The 21,958-nt window shown below is 37.5% G+C and overlaps 1 protein-coding gene across 2 annotated transcripts in view; it reads left to right on the top strand.

Moving 5' to 3' along the window:
* LOC145688344 (SRSF protein kinase 3-like) overlaps window positions 1–21,958 on the top strand; it is a 354,260-nt gene that overhangs the window by 80,059 nt on the left and 252,243 nt on the right. The gene's annotated exons all lie outside the window — the stretch shown is intronic.

Here is a 21,958-nt window from a genome sequence, read left to right as displayed (position 1 = left end):
TGCGTCGTTACAATTGAGAATAGTGTAGTAACGAAGCAACTAGTGTAGTTCAGTGTGATTACATAATTTCCGCGAAGTTGTCTCTGTGAACATTACAGATGTAATATTTTGTGGAAGCATCACCCATTGTCAAGTACAACAGCACCGTTGCCATAGGAGTTACGGGACTTAGTTACCATAGCGATGAAGAAAGAACGCAATCACCATAGCAATAGCGAAAGAACAGATTTTTTTTTCTTTTGTGTCAGGATTCTGTTTACTTCCTTCCCTGTATTCTTAATAAATGTTTATGTAAGTAAGCTTGGTATTCATTTACAGGAATCTAGAATAATTATCTTGCGGGTTTGATTCTACTGCGTAGTTTTTCAGAAGTTATAAAAACCAATAACCCGAAGGCACCTGAGTTGATTCTATTCATTCTTATTTAAATTATATTTCCTCCAAGTTCCCAAGCAACCATTACATCTGTATTCGAAAAATTATATATATAATGGAGAAGATATCGAAATGAGTACAAAGAACATAATGTACAAAACGACGTATTCAGGCAACTTCGCAAAATGATTCTTAAAGTTAATTGTTCTCAGGCGAATGAGCGTAAACTTCTAGGCATACCTTGTTGTGTGTCAAAGGATACAGTAAAATTTATGCCATAATTCGTTTTATTATTTACTTCAATACCCATAGTTTCTAGAGCTCTTTCGCCGCTGATGGTTAGCGTACGCGCCTTCAGCACAGGATACTTTGATTTGGTTCCTGGTGAAGGTAATATTTCAGTTCGCGCGTTCAGCTGTAAGTCAGTATCTCATATAGGTTCAGACTGAAAAGGAATGTTAAATTCAAAACTAAGCAACCATTGTCTTCAGTTACCGTAATATTTGTATGAGTTCCGAATATAGTATAATGTTTTGCTAACTCTATGAAGTGGCGATTCACTTTTCAGCGCCGAGGTTATATGAGACATAGACCTATACAGTTTAAGGTGCAATCACCGAAATACGTTCAGATATCATGTCTTTCCCACTGGGAACCGAGCCCCGTGAACCGAACCCCGTGCACTATCCACTAGACAGAGGGGGAGAACGTCTGAATATATTGGATAGTTCCTTATCATATACATACATTGATTGCGTTGGAATACAACAATGCTTGCCACAATTGTACGTCACACCCGCACACAAAATCTGCATCTGTATAAACATAGGTATGTGGTTAATTATTTGCGAATGAGTTTATCTTTCATTTACACAGTGTTAAAAAGTAACCACATATCCATGAAACAAGCTGCAGGAGACAACACATTCTAAGAACTACTTCTTTCAAACACTATATTTTGATACACTACTTCATTTGAAATTAAAATTTGTTGTACTGTTCTGACAGACATTTCGACGGATTCCTAGAATACCCAAAACTTCTTTTAAAAGTATCTTAAACTATTATAATTAATGTATTAGGTTGGTGTGAATTAAATGTTTGCTTTGACGTCTGATGGGACTCTCACACAAAAAAAGAATGAAATAAGATCATGCTTCCAATGTCACCAAGTGTACAGTTCAGCAAACAGGCTGAGATACCCAGAGAATCAGGAGACAGTGCTTTGTTTGGAACAGGTCGTATCAAAGTGCCCCATGGAGAATACATAGTTGCGAATGATTTTTCTTTACGAATTGAGACCCAGGATATAAGAACGATGGAAACTCGATATCAAGGACGTTGGAACCCTGCAATGATGGGGGACTATTGCTGGTCGGTGAAGAGAGAGGACCCAACATTTCATAAAGGAAAAAAGTAAAGCAGATGGTATTATTTGCAGCTCTAAACATTAGACTTTATAAATTACTCTGTGTATGTCAATGCTAATAAGCCTACACTAACAGAATATATATAGTTTTTAGTGCTAATACACAAACAGAATATATAGTTTTTTTTTTAACTGGTTTGATTCAATAAATTAATTTTAAGAATTTTTAAAACCGAATGTCGTTCTTGACCAACTGTCGAAATTAAGTTGATTCCCTTTCGGCACGCAAACAGCTCATTGGCCGGTACACTTCATGATAGCTCATTTTCCCTATTATGGTAAATCTGGCAACTATGCGTTACACAAAAATGCGAGCTAATGCAGTAAAATGGATATCATATTCATATTCAGGGACCTAAAATTAGTCAGAATCAATTAGTTTTGTTTCTGTAACTTTTCAAAAGTTTAAAAACGTCGGACTGTTTAATTGTTATAGACTTGATTGCTTATTATGGTTTTGTTGCTGTTTCGTTTACGACAAAAAAGAATGAAAAAATGAAACAAACTTTAATGAGGATTGTGTTTGATGGAAAGGACACCTGCTTATGAAAGTAATTATATTTCAAGTAAATAAATTCATTACATTAATACATACTGCAAATGAGTAAACAAAGGAGTACTTTTACTTTTTTAGCATATTGGAGAATAGTTGAAAGTTTAGCTTTTGTAGGCAATCAGTAGTACAATATTGGTAATGTCCATTGTTATGTCTCAGTGTAACTAAATACATAATGAAAAGAAATATCAATATAATGTCTTCAGAAACCATTAGTCTCTTAGTTTCTGGCAACACCTCCGGTTAGGACACAGTGGCTCAGTGGTAGAGCGTTCACCTCCGCTGCTTGGGGTCCCTGGTTCGATCCCAGCTTGCTTCGTGTGGACTTTTTGGTGGACAAACACCGTGCTCGTGGGTTTTCTCTGGTTCTCCGATTTTTTCTCACTTTCTTCATTCCACCATTTCCTTCATTTCTCATCATCACCGTCTCTTTTATCCTAACCGGCATAACCGTGGGATGTAAAACTTAGATATTTCATTTCAACACCTCCGGTGTAGCTCTGTCTCTAAGGATTTCTTTTGGTGACAGTTTCTTTTCTGAGAGAATAGTTTTTAACTTAAACAATGTTTACGTTTAATTTCTATCGTGTTAAAACTTAGGGCCATGTAAGATTTTACATATAAACTAGTCCCCGTTCTTCTAACCAGAAAAATAAGGTTTAGTGAATACTACATTTATACCCTCACGCCTTTTTATAATAATCGCAACTCCCGTTTAACCCTTTCCAAGCCAAATTTCCAGTAAGATGTCCATATTTCGACATCCTTTAAGTTTAGGGACAGAACACTTGAAATTCTGAGTTTTCATCCCTTAATAAGTGAATCATCCACGCCCCTTTTTCTTCTCTTCTAGGTCAAAAGAAAAAAAAACGCCAAAATACTTCCTAATTATTCTAAATGAAAAGTCTAAATACTAAATTTCATGTCTCTAACCTTAACGGATTTTGAGATATGGATATCTTATTATAATAATTGCAATATCCCTACCCCTTTCGCGCCAGATTTCCAAAAAAAAAAAAAAAAAATCTTCATTAATGATATCTTACGTAGTGATGAGCGCAAGAGTCTTGATCTTGCAGTTTTTGCAAGAGTCTTGCAATCAAGATCAGGAATCCCGATGCAAGACCAAGACCAGGACTCTTGCCCAAGAGTCTTGTTCAAGTACCGGCACTACTTCAATTTTTTTATTTAGAATGTAAAAAAAGGAGAAGATGGATTTCTTGGCTTCAGTAAAAATGCTGCTGAAGTGAATGTGTTCCCAGTAGTTTATGCAATCCGTGTGAGTCGATCTGCCCCTGTAGCATATAGCTACAGTATGTTGTTTTCTGAATTGGTTGTTTGCATTTTCTGTAGATATTGCTCGTTTTCAAGCCACATAGGTGTCATCTTGCGCTATTTGAGCATTTTGGTGGATAAACACTGTGTGCGTGGATTTTCTCGGCGTTTTTCTGTTTCCTCCTACTTTCTTCATTCCACCATTTCAGTCATTTCTCATCATTATCGTCTCCCTTAGCCTTGATGCATAATCGTGGGACGTTAAACTAGATACATTTCATTTGAAAGCATATTAGTGGTGTTCTTCTTCCAAAAATAAAGAGAAATGTAGTATTGAACATCGGTAATACCGTACACCATAGGTGTCGATTACGTGGGTATGGCCTTGGCTCCGAGACTCAAGCGTCCGTTGGAAATTTTTAGTGTGTGCTCATAAAATTAATATCGAAATAATATTTTCATGACATTGACAAAAACTTAGTCCATGTGACCGCAAGTTTGATTTCATGAACGGATGCTTGTACGTTGAATAATTGTTTATTAATATAACTTTTAGCCTCCTCAGGTATATTGCACATCGAGGATTGAGCAATATAACATTATACTACAACAAAAAATATATGTTGTAAAATTGAAAGTGACTATTTTTATGACTACTAATCTCTTGAACCACCCGACCGATCTCGATCAAATTTTCAACATAGATGAGGTTTGGGCCTGGGAGTGTTTTCATCATTTCACTTTGACGGTAAAACTTAGGGGAGGGAAGAAGGGGGAGTTATAAAATAATAAATAAAACTGAACTCTTGAACCAAACGACCAATCTCGATCATTTTTTTTAAACATAGATGAGTTTCAAGCCTGTAATGCTGTCTGTCAGTTCACTTTGACGGTACAACGTAGGGGTGGAGGGGGAGATGTACAAAAGCTAACATATATAAAAATAAAAGTGACTAAGTTTGTGACTTTTAACTCTTGAACCGATCTCAATCAAATTTTTAACATGTATGAGGTTCGGTCCTGGAAAGTTTTTTAGAGTTTCATTTTGATGGTAGAACGTAGGGGAGGAGGAGGTTAGGGGGAGATTTATATAAATAAAATAAATAAAACTTAATAACTTTTGAAACACCCGACCGATCTTGATCAAATGTTCAACATGGATGAAGTTCACCTGGAGAAATTTTTATAATTTTACTTTGATGGTGCAACAAGGGGAGGGGAGGAGGGAGATATATGTAAAAAAGCTAAAAATATAAGTGACTGTCATTGTGATTTCATCACTCTTGGTCCAGCCGATCGATCTCAATCAAATTTTCAACATAGATGAGGTTCGGACTTGTGGTGGTTTCTATCAAATCACTTTGATGGTAGAACATAGGGGAGAGGAATGGGATGGAAAATAAACAAAAATAAATAAAGCTTAATAACTCTTGAACCACCCGACCGAACTCGATCTCATTTTCATCATAGATGAGGATCGAATCTGAGATGGTTTCTGTCATATATCTTTGACGGTGAAGTTTAGGGGAGGGGTAGGGAAAAGATATTTTAAAATGATCGAAAATGACTGATATTAAAATGGAATCTATAGCTTTGGGGGTCGCTGAGCTAAACAGTGACACTTCCGATGCTGTTTAAATTCAAATTCAATCCCGTAGCTTGGTGGAAGGAAGGGAAAATATATTAAAATGATCGAAAAGACGAATATTAGTGTCGAATCCATAGTTTTCGAGGTCGCTGAGTTCAATACTGAACTTCCAATACCGTTTACGACCAAATTCAGCCTCGTAACTTTGGGGAGAGGGAGATGCATAATAATGAGCAAAAATGATCAAATATTAGTGTCGAATCCGTAGTTTTCGGCGTCGCTAAGGTGAAAGTGATACTTCCTATCCCGTTTAGATGCAAATTCAGCAGCGGAACTTGGGAAAGGAAGGATATATATATATATATATATATATATATATATATATATATCGAAAATTACTATCATCAATGTCGAACTCATGGTTTTCGAAATCATTGGGATGAACAGTGACACTTCTAATGCTGTCTCGCAACATGGGGAAGGAGGAGGGGAGAGGAATATAAAAATAATCGAAAATGATCGATATCGGAGAGCGCTTTACTAATAGTAAAAAGTGACTAACTAATTATTATTATTATTTCAGTTGCTATTTTAGATGCTAAACATAGCATCATCATTATCATAGCTATTCTGCCTTATTACTAAGTTACTTGCTGCAACTGAGAAGGTTCGATGTTCGGTGGTCCTCAGCTAGACTCTTCGTCTTGACGTGGCAATTTTCTGTTTTAATACCTTCCTTTAACTACAGTCTCCTTCGCTCCCTCCCTCTCTTTTTTTCCACAATATCCTCTAGCACGTCCCATATAATACAGTTCATCCTCAGCCAATATCCTAACCAGTTCCTCTTCCTCCTTTTAAGAATATCTAAAATTCTTCTTTTCCTCCTACTGCTGATATTTCTAACACCTTCTCATTCGTTGTACGTTCAACGCAGCTAATTCTCTCCTTTTTTCTCCATGCCAACTTTTCGAAAGCCTGCAATTTTTAAATCGCTTTTGCGTAATGTCCATGTTTATGCCCCATAGAGTACATATTGGAATCAATAAAACAGAATCTCAATATTTAATTGGAAGTTTGTTTAATACAAGGATTAGCTAATCGTGGTTGAGAAGAAAAATCGGACGCCTTTAGTGTGTAAAAATAATTTTGCAATTCATGGTATTTCAATAATCTGTGCCCTTTTGATTTTCTTTCATATGTCTCAAAGGTAGTTTTCCCAGTTTGGGAACCAGTGGAGTGTTGGATCTCTTAAAAAATATAAACAAATTACGAAACGTTGTGATTTAGGCATATCTTATAAGTAGTGAAGCGTGGGCGTCCATTAAAAAAAAATAATGGTTATCACCTATATTGTACGCTATCATCATACTTACACGAAGTTAAACTATATTACATTTAGAAACATACAGTGTATTTCCATTACTATTGGTTCATCGTAGAGCTTATTATCCCTTATATCCGTAGTAAAATTTACCTATGAAAAGCTTGAGGTTTCTTAAATGCAAGACTTGCAAGACTCTTGCATGCAAGACCAAGACCAAGACTGCATGTGCAAGACCAAGACCAAGACCAAGACCAAGGATTCCAGGACAAGACCAAGACCAAGACTGGATGTGTAAGACCAAGACCAAGACCACCCTGGTCTTGGTCTTGCATTTGCTCATCACTAATCTTACGTCACGAATCTCACATGTACTCTCCAAATTTCAAGTTTCTAGCTTAAGACGTTTGCCCCAGACGTTCATCAGTGGGTCAGGACTACTTCTTTTATATAGAGATGATATTGCAGAAGTGGGATGGATTTATGCGGAACACCAAAGGAAATTCGTAAGGTACCGAAATAGTGAAGAAAACACCACCCGAGAATAAATACAGACCAATACAGGCAGGTTCCATTTAGAAACTACTAGAGCACTGGGTCTGTAGTAACACTTACATTACTGCTAAATACAACATGAAAGAAGACGGAGCTCTTCCGTGGCTAAGCGGTTAGCGTACGCACCTTTGGTGTAGGAGACCCGGGTTTTATTCCCGGCGGGAACTCATGTAGTTCGGATTCCACGTTAATCAATAGGTCCACGTCTCATATAGCCTCGCTGCTGAAAGGCGCGTTAAACCAAAAATCAACTCAACTCATGAAAGAAGAGCTGTTTTCCATAGGGAATTTGACATGTACTTTCTCTCGCACTACATGTCCATTCCTTCTTATCATTATCATCATGGATATTTTTTTCATAATTGGCAGGTCACTTCCTGCAACTGAGAAGCTTCCGTACTCTACGATCTTCAGATAACCACTTCATCTTTACGTATAACACCGTCTATCAATTGGAGCCTCCTTTGCCCCTTCCTCTCTGTCTTGCCACAATACTCTCTGGTACGTACCTCATGATATAGTTCCTTCTTAGTTAGTGTCCGAACAGATTATCTTCCTCTTTCCACTAATATCTAGAATTGTTCTTTCCTTCCCCACCATTTCTAACACCCCCTCGTTCGTTTTCTGCACGGTCCAGCTAATTCTCCCCATTCTTCTCCACACTCACATTTCAGAAGTTTCCAGTCGCTTTTTATCACTTCAGCGTAATGTCCATCTTTCTGCCCAGCACAGTACAATACTCCAAACGAACTATTTTATGTGTCTTTTTCTCAACTCTTTCAGGGCCCCACAGAATAGAATTTTCTTTCTCCTAAAGGCTTCTTTCGCCATTCCTATCCTTGTTTCTATTTCATGTTCGCACTTCATACTATAACTAATAATACTCAGGTATCGAAAACTGACCACCTTTTCTATTTTCATTCTTGACAACCACCACTTCGTTCAAGTCACCGTAGTTTTTGTCTTTCTAACATTTATTTTCATCCCATATTCTTTACAGCCATTTCTCAAGTTTTCAAATCATACTCTACACCAAACGCTATTTCATCTGTAAACTATATACACCTAATCATTCTACCTTGTACCGAAATGCCGTCTCTATAATGTAGACTATTTTTCGCTATTTCTTCTTGATACAGTATATATTAATTACGTGATGTTGCTGAGAGACAGCATCCCGGTCAAATCCTCCTTCCAATTGCACTCTTCTGTCATTTTCTTCTTTAATGTAACAGTTACTTGCTGGTTCATATGTATGTTTCTTATGAGTCTTTGATCTTTTCGATCCAGCCACTTTTTAGAACTCCCAATTCAATCCAGCCACTTTTTTTAGAACTCCCAACAACAATTTCCAATTCATACGGCCGAAACTTTCTCTATATCAATGAAACAACATACACCTTTTTCCCTTTTTCCACGAACCTTTCACTGATTACCCTTAATAATCCAATTGTATCTCTTGTGTCTTTACCTCTCCTGAATGCGAATTATTCCTCAACTTTTGCATTTGTTCTTCCAAGAGCGAGCATATTCTTTTGCCAGTTTCGTCATATAGTAATCTCTTTCCAGTCAGTTTTCACTGCCACAAGCCGTCTAATATATTCGGTTTGATCATATGAGCAGGTGGTATGTTCCGAAATTCATTTCAAACTGTTTAGCCGGTTTCCCGTGGTGATGACACTGACAACGTTGATTTTAATATTGAGAAAGAACATATAGAAATTGCATTCCTTCTCCCCTCCTTAAAAGCAGAATTATTCTTTAAAAATGCTGGAACACTTCTACGCTTTTTTTTTTTTAATGAGGAGTTGGTATACCGATTTTTCTCTCTCTGGCATAAGGAGTTCCTGAGATACATACATATATATTTGCATAAATATTGCATAAATATTGAACCCCCTCTTCCCCCTTGGAATTCGTATTTTATTCAAAATGAAATGAAATCTTTTGAGTTTTACGTCCCGCGGTTCTGCCGGTTAGGCTAAAGGGGACGGTGATGATGAGTAATGAAGGAAATGGTGGAATGAAGAAAGTGGGAGGAAACGGGAGAACCCCGAGAAAACCCACGCACACGGTGTTTGTCCACCACAAAGTTCACTTGGCGGGGGCTGGGATCTAACCCGGGACCCCAAGCATCAGAGGTGAACGCTCTACCACTGAGCCACCGCGGCCCCGTATTTTATTCAAAGTGACATGATAAAAGCACAGTTCGAGATAGATACTAAGTGCTCAAAAGTTCATTTCAAATGGTTCAACTGCTTTTTCTCTTGTGATACAACAGCCATGATCACTCGGGTTTCTGGTAAACAACATCGTGTCCGTGGTTTTCTAGAGGTTCTTCCGTTTTCTTCCACATTTTTATCCACCAGTTATCAGGTTGCCTAAAGAGCATTGTGACCTTTGGAGATCAAAATTGGGAATACATTTATAGTGATTTGGAAGTAACATTATGAAACTAGATATGCACCATTTCATTAGATGACTTTCTATCTTTTTTCCGGCATCCTATATACTTTTTGTGGTTTCTGGTGAAAAAAGGTGGTTTTGACAGGCCTCTTTTGAAACTATCTTAACGCAAGTCAAGAAGTCCTGCAAGAACCGAAACAAATGATTAGCCAGGTTAGGGTTTAACGGCCGATGCGTTAAATCTTCCCATCGAAGTTCAGAACATTGGTGGAATGAGAATGCGGGTGGAAACGAGGGTATCCCCGGAAAAAAACCACGGACACCATGTTGTACACTACAATCTTACTTGGCCAGGGATCGAACCAGGGACCCCACGCACCAGAGCTTGTTCTCTACCACTGAGCTACCGTGACCCCTCATTAAAGATATATGTGGTCTGACGTTGTCAGTGTGGTGTACCACACCCTTTGTGTTGACCAGTTCCGACCATTTCTTTTGGATTGCTAGGTGCAGTCGAGCTAATTGTCGACAGTACAGATGCGAGTCATATCGACTCGAGCAGCTCGTGATGTGCGATGCCCTTGCAGTACCACTGAATCTACAGTGGAGTGAAGTGGATTTTAGTTTAGCGCCCTTTCAGCAGCGAGGCTATATGAGACTTGGACATACTGATTAACGTGGAATCCGAACCACATGAGCTCCCGCCGGGAATCAAACCCGGGTCTCCCACGCCAAAGGCGCGTACGCTAACTGCTTAGCCACGAGGGAGCTCGGGCGTCAGTGTAGGCTTTAGCCCAGACTGTGGAGCTTTTCCTCGCCTCATCTACCACCTTTTCCGCATATTGTTGTATTAAGTTATTCACTTTTCACCATTCGTGCTCAGATGTTTCAAAAATTCCTCGAATTCATTACGTTTCAGTTGAAATTTGTAGATAGAAATTCGATTGAGTAAATGTTTGAGTCAGGTCATGTGGGACCCAAACGACAAGTTTCTTTCTGTAGCCTGCTTTCTCCAGATGGTTTAATATCCAGCTTTTTTGTGACGAAGTTTGTCGTCGGTGATATCATGGCTGCTTACATGTTGATCCTAGTGGGCTTTAGCTAGAATATTACTCACTTTTATTGTGATTGGTCACCCATTGCAGGGAGCAACTTGGACATCAACATTTCCAGAACAAAAAAGAACTGAACGATCTTTCGGTTGTTGCTTTTGATAACGTATTTTGCCTATAAACCTTGCAAGTTTCTGTACGGTCTTGTCCACCTTTCGCATATCTATCAAAATAAAATTGTAAAAAATAGTGCAGTTTTGCCGAAAGTTCACACATTTTTACGACACACTATCTTGCGTCTGATTATAAGAATTCCAACTTTTTTGCACGTCTACTAGCTTCTGCTGTCAGCTGTCAAGTTAGTACTGTTCCGCTGCGTCTCATATATATATCCTGTGATTTAAGACTGTAAGACCATCTCGTGCCCAAAAGTCTTCAGTACTTTCTAGACTACTTGATATTTCATAGTCATTGTCGTTACCCACATGTCCCCTTTATCCTAGAGGGTTAAACGTGAGATGTAAAACTAGAAATTTCATTTTATTTCGATGTATATAGATGAAGATCGGATTCCCGTTGCAAAATTTAAAAATAAATAAATAAATAAAATAAAATAAAATAAAAGGACAAGTATTATCATTGCTAACTAATTAGTCAACAATATACGCAGGAACAATCTAGGTGTTTTCATTTGCACAAAAGAGCCACTGTTAATGTTTCGCTTGTTGAAACAATATGAATTTGTTAGCATTTATTTTAACTTACGATCTTCTTGCATCTATTGTTATACACGTATATGGGAGGAGGAGGAGGATAAAGAATTTATCGTGGCGGTCTTTTGCTAATTAGCATGTTGAAATTACAACATTTGAAACGTAGTGACAAATGGAAAACTACGATGTTTATTACATATGTTGTTAAATTGTGGAATAATTTTAATATCTTTCTTTTATACGTATATAAAGCAGAATGTTTGTATATTTGTCCCTTTATAAAAATCCACACAGTTAACTTGCCACAGCGCTGCATTGGAATACTTCTATGTAACTATGTAAAAGGCCGTAAGCTGTTTAGAATTTTTAAATTGCGTGTACTACGGAGGAATCGGTGTTCAAGATATAAACGCCAAAAAGTATTTCAAGAGCACCTCAAACATGGGAACTTTATATATACTCATTACTAAAAATACTTGGACATGTGTCTCAGTTTTTGAAAATCCCGCTTCCAAGAGGGGAATGGGGCAATTTCTACATTTCAATTTACTATATTCATAAATAATATGAATGCCGTTAAAATGAATATTTGAAATACTTCAGTCGACTCGAGTTATCATTACACCTTGGTTGAAATGCGTATCCTATAGGAGAGAAAGGGTATTTAAATTTTTTACAAAGAATAGCGGCTACATGGTTTGAAATGACTTTTAAGCACATTTTGTATGGGGTAAAGTAGGTTCAAACATACCTTCCAGATATTCACCTATTCTTCTCCCGCATTGCAGCTAGTTTATATGACATATATTATGTAAAAAAAATAAATAAAATGGAAGCTACTCTCTCAGGCAGTACTACTACTGTAGCTTCAAACGTCAAATTTCAAATTAGAATACGCAATTCCTTAAGAGGTGCTTTATTTAATAGGTGTTAGAAGAACATTTATACAAAATTTCAAGGTTGATGGCTGTTGAACGCGAAAAGAATCACCCCTTAGGATATGCAATAGTCCTCCCTTAGGATATGCAATTTTCAAACCCTCGTTTTATTTACAGCCTAGGGTGCAAGGAGGATATTTGTACAAAATTTCGAGGTTCCTACGCCTTAAAGTTGTGGAGATTTGTCGCACCCCAGAAACTATTTTAACCCCTAACCTTCCTTAGAATACGTATTTCCAAAACCGTGTCTGACCTAAAGCCTGGGGTGCAAAGTGAAGAATTGCATAAAATTTCAGGGTAGTAGTTTCGAAGATGTATTCGTGAGTGAACAAAAAAGTGAGTCAGTCAGTGGATTTACTCTTTTATAACATAGCCTATATATAGATCAAAATTTCAATGATTCTTCATCCAGAAAAAGCTTCGTGTGAGGATTCCTTAAGCTTAAGGTGTGAATTTCGGTATATGAACTCTTCATGGAAACTAATGAGTATAGGAGCGTTTTCGAAAACTCCGTTTCTAAAGGCAGTTTGCAATATTCCAATTCCTAGTTTCATGTCCATTGAACTTTATTCTTTCCCTACGAAAAATAGGCACTTGTGCTGGTTATTTCTAAAATACAAACAACCATATAGTTAATACAGCTTAATAGCTGCATTAGAAAGGCTTATTACGATCAATAAGTTTTTTTAATGAAAATATATTTATTGTCTGTAAGTTGGTCACTTTCAATAGGCTCAATTGTGTCCGACAGACAGGTTTCATATTGTTATATACAGTATATATAAGCATACACACACATACGAGTACTTCAAGTGATTACAGATGCTATTACAAGCTTAAGTTTGTTAAATTTGATCTTCAAGATATTAGAGTATATGACCAAGTAATTGCACCCATAGGAAAACTCTTAACGTTTAATTAAGCCTCTGTAATGATTGCTGTACCAACTTCCGAGAGAACTTCATATTACGGCCTGCAGTTCATTTATTAATATTCCCAAGTCTCATATTTAGTTGTATGTGGATGATCTCCCGATCCTCTTTGAGGCAAGTATAATCTTGTTCCGTAGTAAGAAATCCTTCAATTATATGGAAAAGTTTGGATGCATTCATTTAGTTCCTTCTCTATCGTTTGTCTTATGATGCAATCCTGTCAAACATAGATGTTATGCTGGTTGCCGGAAGGTCCAGGAATTTTTGGAGAACATTGCATTTCAGTATCATTCAGCTTTCCTACTGTCTTTTATAATCTCATTACGCGTGTAACCGGTGGCGTGGGCCAAGCAAGATAGCGTGGTGGGGAACGACCTGTTCTGTGAGGGTTGATCTTGCAGATGGTCTCGGGACCCGCGAACTATATCGGATTCAGGAAACTTTGTCGTGATTCGGAACCAATGTTAACCTTTAGTTTACCATTGACAGTACACTGTCAAAAGTGTACATCCGTTCGTCCCGCTGCCACTGTACTGACAGAGGCGAAAGGTCTACTTTTACCAGCGACACACCGGTTGAGAACCAACCTTTTTGGTTTCTTTCAGTATGGACTATCTCTTCATACAATAAGGCACATCATTTTAAAAAATAAGTGTGCTGTTCCTACTTTTTTCTAGCTTTTAACAGCAATAAAAATTTAGGTTTGTGATTTTTAAAAAGAATGGCTTTTAAATTTTAAAAACTCTACGTTTCACAGGATTTTATAAATGTTTCGCAGGGAATGTCATGGTGATTCAACGTATAGTACAGTCCGCATTGGAAGAAGGCGAAGAAAACTCTTCTTTTTTTTTTACCACAGCTAGGAGTGCGGGGGGGAAGAGTGAAATTGAGAAATCGTGTTTTCCTCCCTGTGTAGACTAAACATATCTCGACGGAAATAATTTATGAGCCACGAGCAGGAAGCTATGTTATCTCCAATTCGTTTTAACAAGTGGGCTATATACACAATTTGCCCTCTAACCCCCCACCCCTCACACCCACGAGCTCAAACTGCGCTGTTTGTTCCTCGTGTACAAATCCATGTGGTTCATTTTCCGGTGTGTGTGTGTGGATGGAATTCTTTTACGCAGAAGAGAGTAGAATCAAGAGTAGTAGGTTCGCTTACATTTCGAGATGGCAGCAACAAGCCTTTCCAAAGAAGAAATTCAAGAAGCCCTCTGGGAGGAGACCGACACAGAAGATGTAGATGATTTGGACGTTAGTGACAATGACGAACCAGACATCGAACCCGAGACATTGAGTGAAGACGATTCCGACAGCGACGACGAAACACGTCCAGACTACAGGCAGTGGATTCGACGGGACAGATCTAAACCTTCCCCTACACCTTTCCCTTTCACTTTGCAAGCTGGACCAAAGACCGACAGACTGACTGCATCCTCAAACCCCATTGACGCTTTTTGTCTATTTTGTGATGGTGATTTCTTCAACATGTTGTTGACAGAATCGAATAGGTATTATCAACAACATGTTGCAAGACACAAGCCATCCAAAATAGAGCCACCCATTACGCTGGAGGAACTGTATCGTTTTTTTGCTATCCACCTTAGTATGGGACACAACAGACGAGACAGGTACTCAGACTATTGGAATCGGTCCGGCATCATGTTCTCTCCTTGGTACGGCGAAAATCTTTCCAGAAATCGTTTCTTTCACATTTTACGCTTTCTTCACTTCTCTGACAATAGCAGACCACCTAACGTGAACGACCAGTCCTATGACCGCTTCTGGAAACTGAGGGACGTTTTCGAATATCTACGTGACAAATATGATAAACTGTACCAACCGACAGAAAACTTATCGCTTGACGAAGCCATGATTCTGTACAAAGGTAAAGTGATTTTCAAGCAATATATCCCGAAGAAACGCAAACGATTTGGGGTGAAACTCTACATGCTTTGTGATTCTAAGGGGTATGTTGTCGATCAGATCGTTTACCTTGGCAAAGATAAGACCAGACAGACAACAGAAATGACTTCAACACACGCATTGGTCATTGAACTGACACAGAAAGTTCAAGGAGTTGGCCATAAAATTTTTATGGACAACTTCTTTTCCTCTCCTGATCTTTTTGACGATCTTGCAACAAAGCGTACGCAATGTTGCGGGACCGTCAACAAGAACAGACGTTCGATGCCTGACGACTTCAAAGACCGCTTTTTCAAAACAACACGAGGGGACATACATGTACGGACCAGGGATGACTTATGTGCGGTTTGTTGGAGAGATAAACGAGACGTTTTTCTTCTGACAAACTTTCACAACTTTCCTGTCGACGGTAACTTCCTTGACGAACATAAAAACGCGATCAAGCCGCACATTGTTCTGGAATACAATAAACACATGGGTTACGTTGACAATGCTGACAAGATGACGAACACGTATAACGTGCGAAGACGGACAATGAAATGGACAAAGAAGGTTTTCTTCTACCTTCTTGACCAAACTATTTTAAACTCTTTCATTCTGTTACGTTTCTTTCGACCTTCCCCTGCCTTACGAGACTATAGACTACAACTGATTTACGAACTGGTGGCTCTGGGGACACCACCAGTTCCAGGACCGTCGCACATAATAAGTCGACCTCCACCTCTAAAAATACAAAGGTTGGAAGCTGCCAATTCTAAACATTGGCCCAAGAAAGTTCACGAATGCAAGGACTGTGTGGTGTGCTCCAATAGTAAAAAAAGGAAGAGATCAAATTATGTGTGCTCGGAGTGTAAGGTTCACCTGTGCGTTGATCCATGCTTCGGGGTGTACCACACGCGACAGTGACCCACGTGACCCTAAGGGACCTGAGTGCATTGTACACAAGCTGTGACCAGGCTGTTGGTAAGTACAAGTACTAACTTTCATTTATATTGCATAATTTTACTTCTTTGTCAATGTCTATAATAAAAAAAAGGCATTGGATTGTTACTGGAGATATGTGCAATGTTTCAGAAGAAATATTTATAGTGAAAATACTATTTGATTTTAAGACCTAAACCAAAAAGATTTCGCATTCGGAAGGATGTACGTACATTTTCAATACAATTCTTTACAAACAATATTGAAAAGAAGGGGGTTGGGGGTGTTTTCACCCCCAAATTTAGCATTTTTTTTAGATTTTTTTATCTTTGGCGCCCCGTGGCGCCCCCTGAGTTTCTACCAAGTATGTCAAAGGACTCAAACATTATACCAGGGACCTTCCTTAAGAATACAAAAGTGATTTCATAACTTAGTCGCATTTCGTAACGTCAGAAAAAAATGTTTTCTGGTACACTGCAATGACATAAATTTTACACATTTTTTTCGCATTTGCAAGGTGTCAGAAAATAATTTATAGAAACATTACTATTTCATTCTAAGACCTCAACCAAAAAGATTTCGCATTCGGAAGGATGTACGTACATTTTCAATGCAATTCTTTACAAACAAAATTGAAAAGAAGGGGGTTGGGGGTGTTTTCACCCCCAAATTTAGCATTTTTTTTAGATTTTTTTATCTTTGGCGCCCCGTGGCGCCCCCTGAGTTTCTACCAAGTATGTCAAAGGACTCAAACATTATACCAGGGACCTTCCTTAAGAATACAAAAGTGATTTCATAACTTAGTCGCATTTCGTAACGTCAGAAAAAAATGTTTTCTGGTACACTGCAATGACATAAATTTTACACATTTTTTTCGCATTTGCAAGGTGTCAGAAAATAATTTATAGAAACATTACTATTTCATTCTAAGACCTCAACCAAAAAGATTTCGCATTCGGAAGGATGTACGTACATTTTCAATGCAATTCGTTACAAACAAAATTGAAAAGAAGGGGGTTGGGGGTGTTTTCACCCCCAAATTTAGCATTTTTTCTAGATTTTTTTATCTTTGGCGCCCCGTGGCGCCCCCTGAGTCTCTACCAAGTATGTCAAAGGACTCAAACATTATACCAGGGACCTTCCTTATGAATACAAAAGTAATTTCATAACTTAGTCGCATTTCGTAACGTCAGAAAAAAATGTTTTCTGGTACACTGCAATGACATAAATTTTACACATTTTTTTCGCATTTGCAAGGTGTCAGAAAATAATTTATAGAAACATTACTATTTCATTCTAAGACCTCAACCAAAAAGATTTCGCATTCGGAAGGATGTACGTACATTTTCAATACAATTCTTTACAAACAAAATTGAAACGAAGGGAGTTGGGGGTGTTTTCACCCCAAATTTAGCATTTTTTCTAGATTTTTTGATCTTTGGCGCCCCGTGGCGCTGCTCGGTTTGTACCAAGTATCTCAAATGACCCCCAAAATTATAGCAGAGACCTTTGGCAACAAAATGCTTTTTACTTTATGTCTCTATACGCAATAGTAGTTATTTTAGAAGCTTTTCTTTCATACACTACAAACTGTTAAAAATCATTTAAATTTCCCGCGGTACGGAGAAGCGTACACCCTGCTGGCCGGCGGTAAAGTAAAGGTTAATAGTAGGTCTTATCCTTCATAATCTCGCTGTTCTATAAGGGCATGAAATACAAAACACATTACATGTGTATCTCGAAGGGGAGAATAATCATGAAGAGAAAAATAATGTTTACGCACTACACCGGACAAAAAAAAAAAAAAAAAAAAAAACTCTAGGACTAAGTTCGTCCAATTCTTTCGTTATAGATGACTTCTTATTGGGAGCACTAAATAATCCATCGCGGCTGAACATGACCAATCCGTTTAAATGGAGTTGACTGTATTAGTCGGCGGTGTAGAAGTTGCCTGTCAAGATGTAGCGATTCAAATATGACAGGATGGTCAAAAGGGGGCATTCTGTGTGTGGATGCGGCCATGGGCACACAGTAAATGAAGTTGCCGATTTAATAAAATAAACTGCGAAAACAGTCTGTCAATGTGTCTACGAAGAATGGTCTAACTTGTTTATGATCGCAAAACTGCGTCATACCAGTACTCCCAAAAATATCTTGACCCAGGCCCACTGCCAATGACTTTCACGCCTGGTCAAGGAAAGCCATTTTGAAACGATTCAGGATATGATATATAGTTCGTGAATGCAGACCCATGTTAACCAACTTCTGAAGAACATTGCGAAGGGAACTTCATGGAATGAACGTTTTTAGCGAGTATCGCGAAAGAAGACACTTCTTGCTGCATAAATATGCGCATCATCAGTGGACTGAAGAATACAGATACTAGGCTGACTTCAAACGTATAGTATGATCCGACGAGTTGGGATTGTGCCTGTACTTTAATGATGTAAGGCGCCTAGTACATTGAAAGCCCAATAAAACATTTCACCCTCAGTGTGTAGAATGTACAGTTTAAACTGAAGAACATTATTGGTATGGGGATGTTTTCTGCACCGTGATTTTGGCCCACGTACACACATGAATGTGAACATACAGTAGCATGTTTATTTGGAATTTCTTATTAAGTAAGACTTTCCATTTGTTGAACTATTTCATGATTTATTTGTAGTTCACACCTCTATCTTCAAGGAGGAGCACTATTTTGTCCTCAGGGCTAAAAATATTTGCACATGGCTTGAGGAATATTTGTGTGTCTTGTTAAATATGGTCTGAGTTGCAAATTATTCAGATTTAAATGAAGTTGAGTGTTTTGGGACTATTTAAAGCAGCCGGGTAAAATATATTAATTGGTATCACCATATGTTGTAGGAATTATCATATCTAATGATAAGTGTGTGGATTTGTCAGTATATTACATGTGCAAAATTTCGTGGAGTTACTTCAATACACTTTCCAGGCGGTTATCCAGCTCAGAGGCGATATTACCCCATATTAAGTAAGTTCTGCTGGGTGGCTATTTTTTTGTCCGATATGTTTCGTATATGTATGGAGTATGTTCATGTGAACTAAACTACTTATACGGCATGATCATGAATTATTATTACGAAAGATAATATTTTTGTGAGTAGCCAGTCATACTGCGTATACAGGCTAGACCATTTAACTTGTAACGCTTTTGTAACACTTAAACTTATAGATATAAAACACCGAAATGTGTTACCAAACTAACATAAGTTATAATTTTCAAGTGGCTTTACAACAAATTATTAGACATTATAAATATGCATATTAAACGAAAACTTATTTAAGTAAATATATAATCTGACCAAAACAAACCCTCATCATTACAAATCTGTGTTACAGTTTTGGTAATATATCATCGCCTTCATCAGGCACGTTATTTTATTTAAATTATACGTAATTCCAATGCTAGAATGAGTAGCATTCAGAGAAAGCTTACATTATCACATTTACTATTCAGTGTTGCAAAGTAACGATACTACAATAACACAAACATCAAAATTTTGGAGGCCTATACAACAATAACAACGCAAGTGAGAAGGGGACAATGCATAACAGGCGTTCACCCAGAAATTCTTGTTGGGAAGGGTCCAAATTTTGGGAGCTCAGATATTACAAGACATTACTTCTATATAGTATTGAACTGGTGTTGTTCTGTACTGGAAAAGACGATAAGTAACCGTTAAACCTATATTCTTAGAGAAAGGATGGAACTAGATTGATTTTATAAGAAAAGAAAGAATACAGAGGAAGTGTAATATCAAATCTTTAGGCTATAACAATCATTTATCTGCTAGACGAGTACGATTTTATTAGGAAAATGTGCAAATGTGTATAAAGTTAAATTAAGTTTTTTTTTTGGAGGGGGGCGATACCGGTGGAACCCCTGCATGGGTGCACCGCTGTGCACAATTAAGGTACCTTAATGCCGAATGCTATGATCATTTTATATTTCGAATAAATAGGTACAAAGTCACAAGGAATTGAAAAATTACTTTTTCGAAAGACTTTATTTCGAAAAAGTGCTTGTCATGTCCAATCATATAAATGGTAACGAGAGACGTAAAAATTATAAAGTCTTTACAGCAATATATAATGTCAAACCGTTCCGGAAGATTACTTATTTTTCATTCAAATGACTGAGAAGCAACAGGCCAGTCGTATTTCGAAGGAACTGACACTTGTATTTCCTTGTTTCTCGATTTGTTCAAGTACCTTACCCCAATCTCACCTTAAATTGAAATGTTCGATCTTTCCCCAAAGATAGTGTAATATGTAATCAGTTCCGACTATAATTCTTTATACAGTATTAAGTATGTCAGAGGTAGTATGCTATTATTTGTTTACTTTATTATTTAATTTCTTACTTTATTAATACTTTATTATTTGTTTAATGTCTGAAAACAGTTGCAGATAACACAAATGCATTAATCAGATGATTCATACTCATCTAGTTAACCGCAGATACAGGGTAGATCCTTTGTTGCGAGAATACCTTACTGCAAGATATTGAGAAAACAATTCGCATAAGAAGGGCTTTTTAGTAGCCGATTGGTTAGCACATGTGCTTTCTCTGTGTTTGAATTTCGGTTCAGTCCATGTTGGGACAAGCATAATTTGTCTCTATGGTATCTGGTCCTTCAGGAAGAGGAACACTAGTTCATTCCACCAGTTGTGGTTCGGATCATGTGTTCAATTATAGGTCTGCGCTAAAGATGCCTTTGATTCTTCAAAGGTATCAAATGTTAAGTAAACAAAATTAATAAATAAAGGATTTTCTGATCTAGTAGTTAGTTACAAACGCGAGATACTCTCACAGATCGTAGTGTGTGCGAAACTAACTAGTTAAAAAATAACCTTGAAAATTTATTGAGCAGAATACTACTCAAAATTTTCATAGAGTAGCACTTTTTGCTCCCATGTTGTTCTAGTGCTTAGCGCTCGCGCATTTAGTGCAGGTAGTTCCGGGTTTGATTCTCATTGTTCGAGTATGGTATGCATTACGATAGTTCTATTTTAGCTTCAAAAGTGTAAGTCCACCTGTTTCGTAGTTTCAGTGTTGAAATGGGACGCAAAACTTCAACGATCAAACAGTATTTTCAGCTAATAATTCCGGAGAAAAATCTGCCGCTGAGTGGTAAAGAATTATCTGTAATACAAAATCATCTCAGTCTGTGAATAACCCTAGTTCCTAATAGTTAACAACCACTGCTCATCTACGTTCACTGCCTGTCTTTCTTTGAAAATGAATAGTAGTGATCCCGAAAATGAAGTACTTTCCTGTTTAGTATTAAGGCAATATCATTAAATGGAAATAAGGTAGTAATTATGTCAAGTCCACAAGTATTTATTTCATGTCAAGCACAATATACTAAGCAATATAAACACAGCACATAAACTGCAGACAATTGCTACCGTTTAACCTTTAGAACAATGCAGTATTTAAACAAGCTTTTGCGCCAACCCACATGAAGCACTCTACCATTAACTGGAAGTAACCATATTTAGATTTTAGTGTTAATATTTGTGTAACCGGGAGCTACTTGGCGGGCTAACTCAATGAATAAATAAATAAATAAATAAATAAATGTAAAGGATTAGAACTTCTAATTAGGGACGATTTTAACGTATAACATACAGCAAGCCGAAGACTTGGGGGAACAATTCGTGTGAATAAGATTAGCTTTACCCTAAACCCAACTAATAAGGCTATACAATTTTGTGGTCGATAATATAATAGAATTAATAATTTTAAACTATTTCAACAGTAAATTTCATAAGTATACGCAGAAGAAAGGGTAGACATAATTCAGGTCTAAAGACAAAAATCTCTCTTCATACGTGCATAAATAACTTAACAATGCAAGAAATATGACTGTTTAAACTTCCGTCTGAATGTTGGTCAAATCCTGTATTTCAAAATCTGGCTTGTAATTGTATCTGTAGA

This window comes from Thermobia domestica, chromosome 6 (assembly GCF_964235325.1).
Source record: "Thermobia domestica chromosome 6, izTheDome1.hap1.1, whole genome shotgun sequence".
In the NCBI taxonomy this organism is placed as follows: Eukaryota; Metazoa; Arthropoda; class Insecta; order Zygentoma; family Lepismatidae; genus Thermobia; species Thermobia domestica.
The sequence above is the reverse complement of the archived record's forward strand: the minus strand, read 5'-3'. Positions and strand labels throughout refer to the sequence as shown.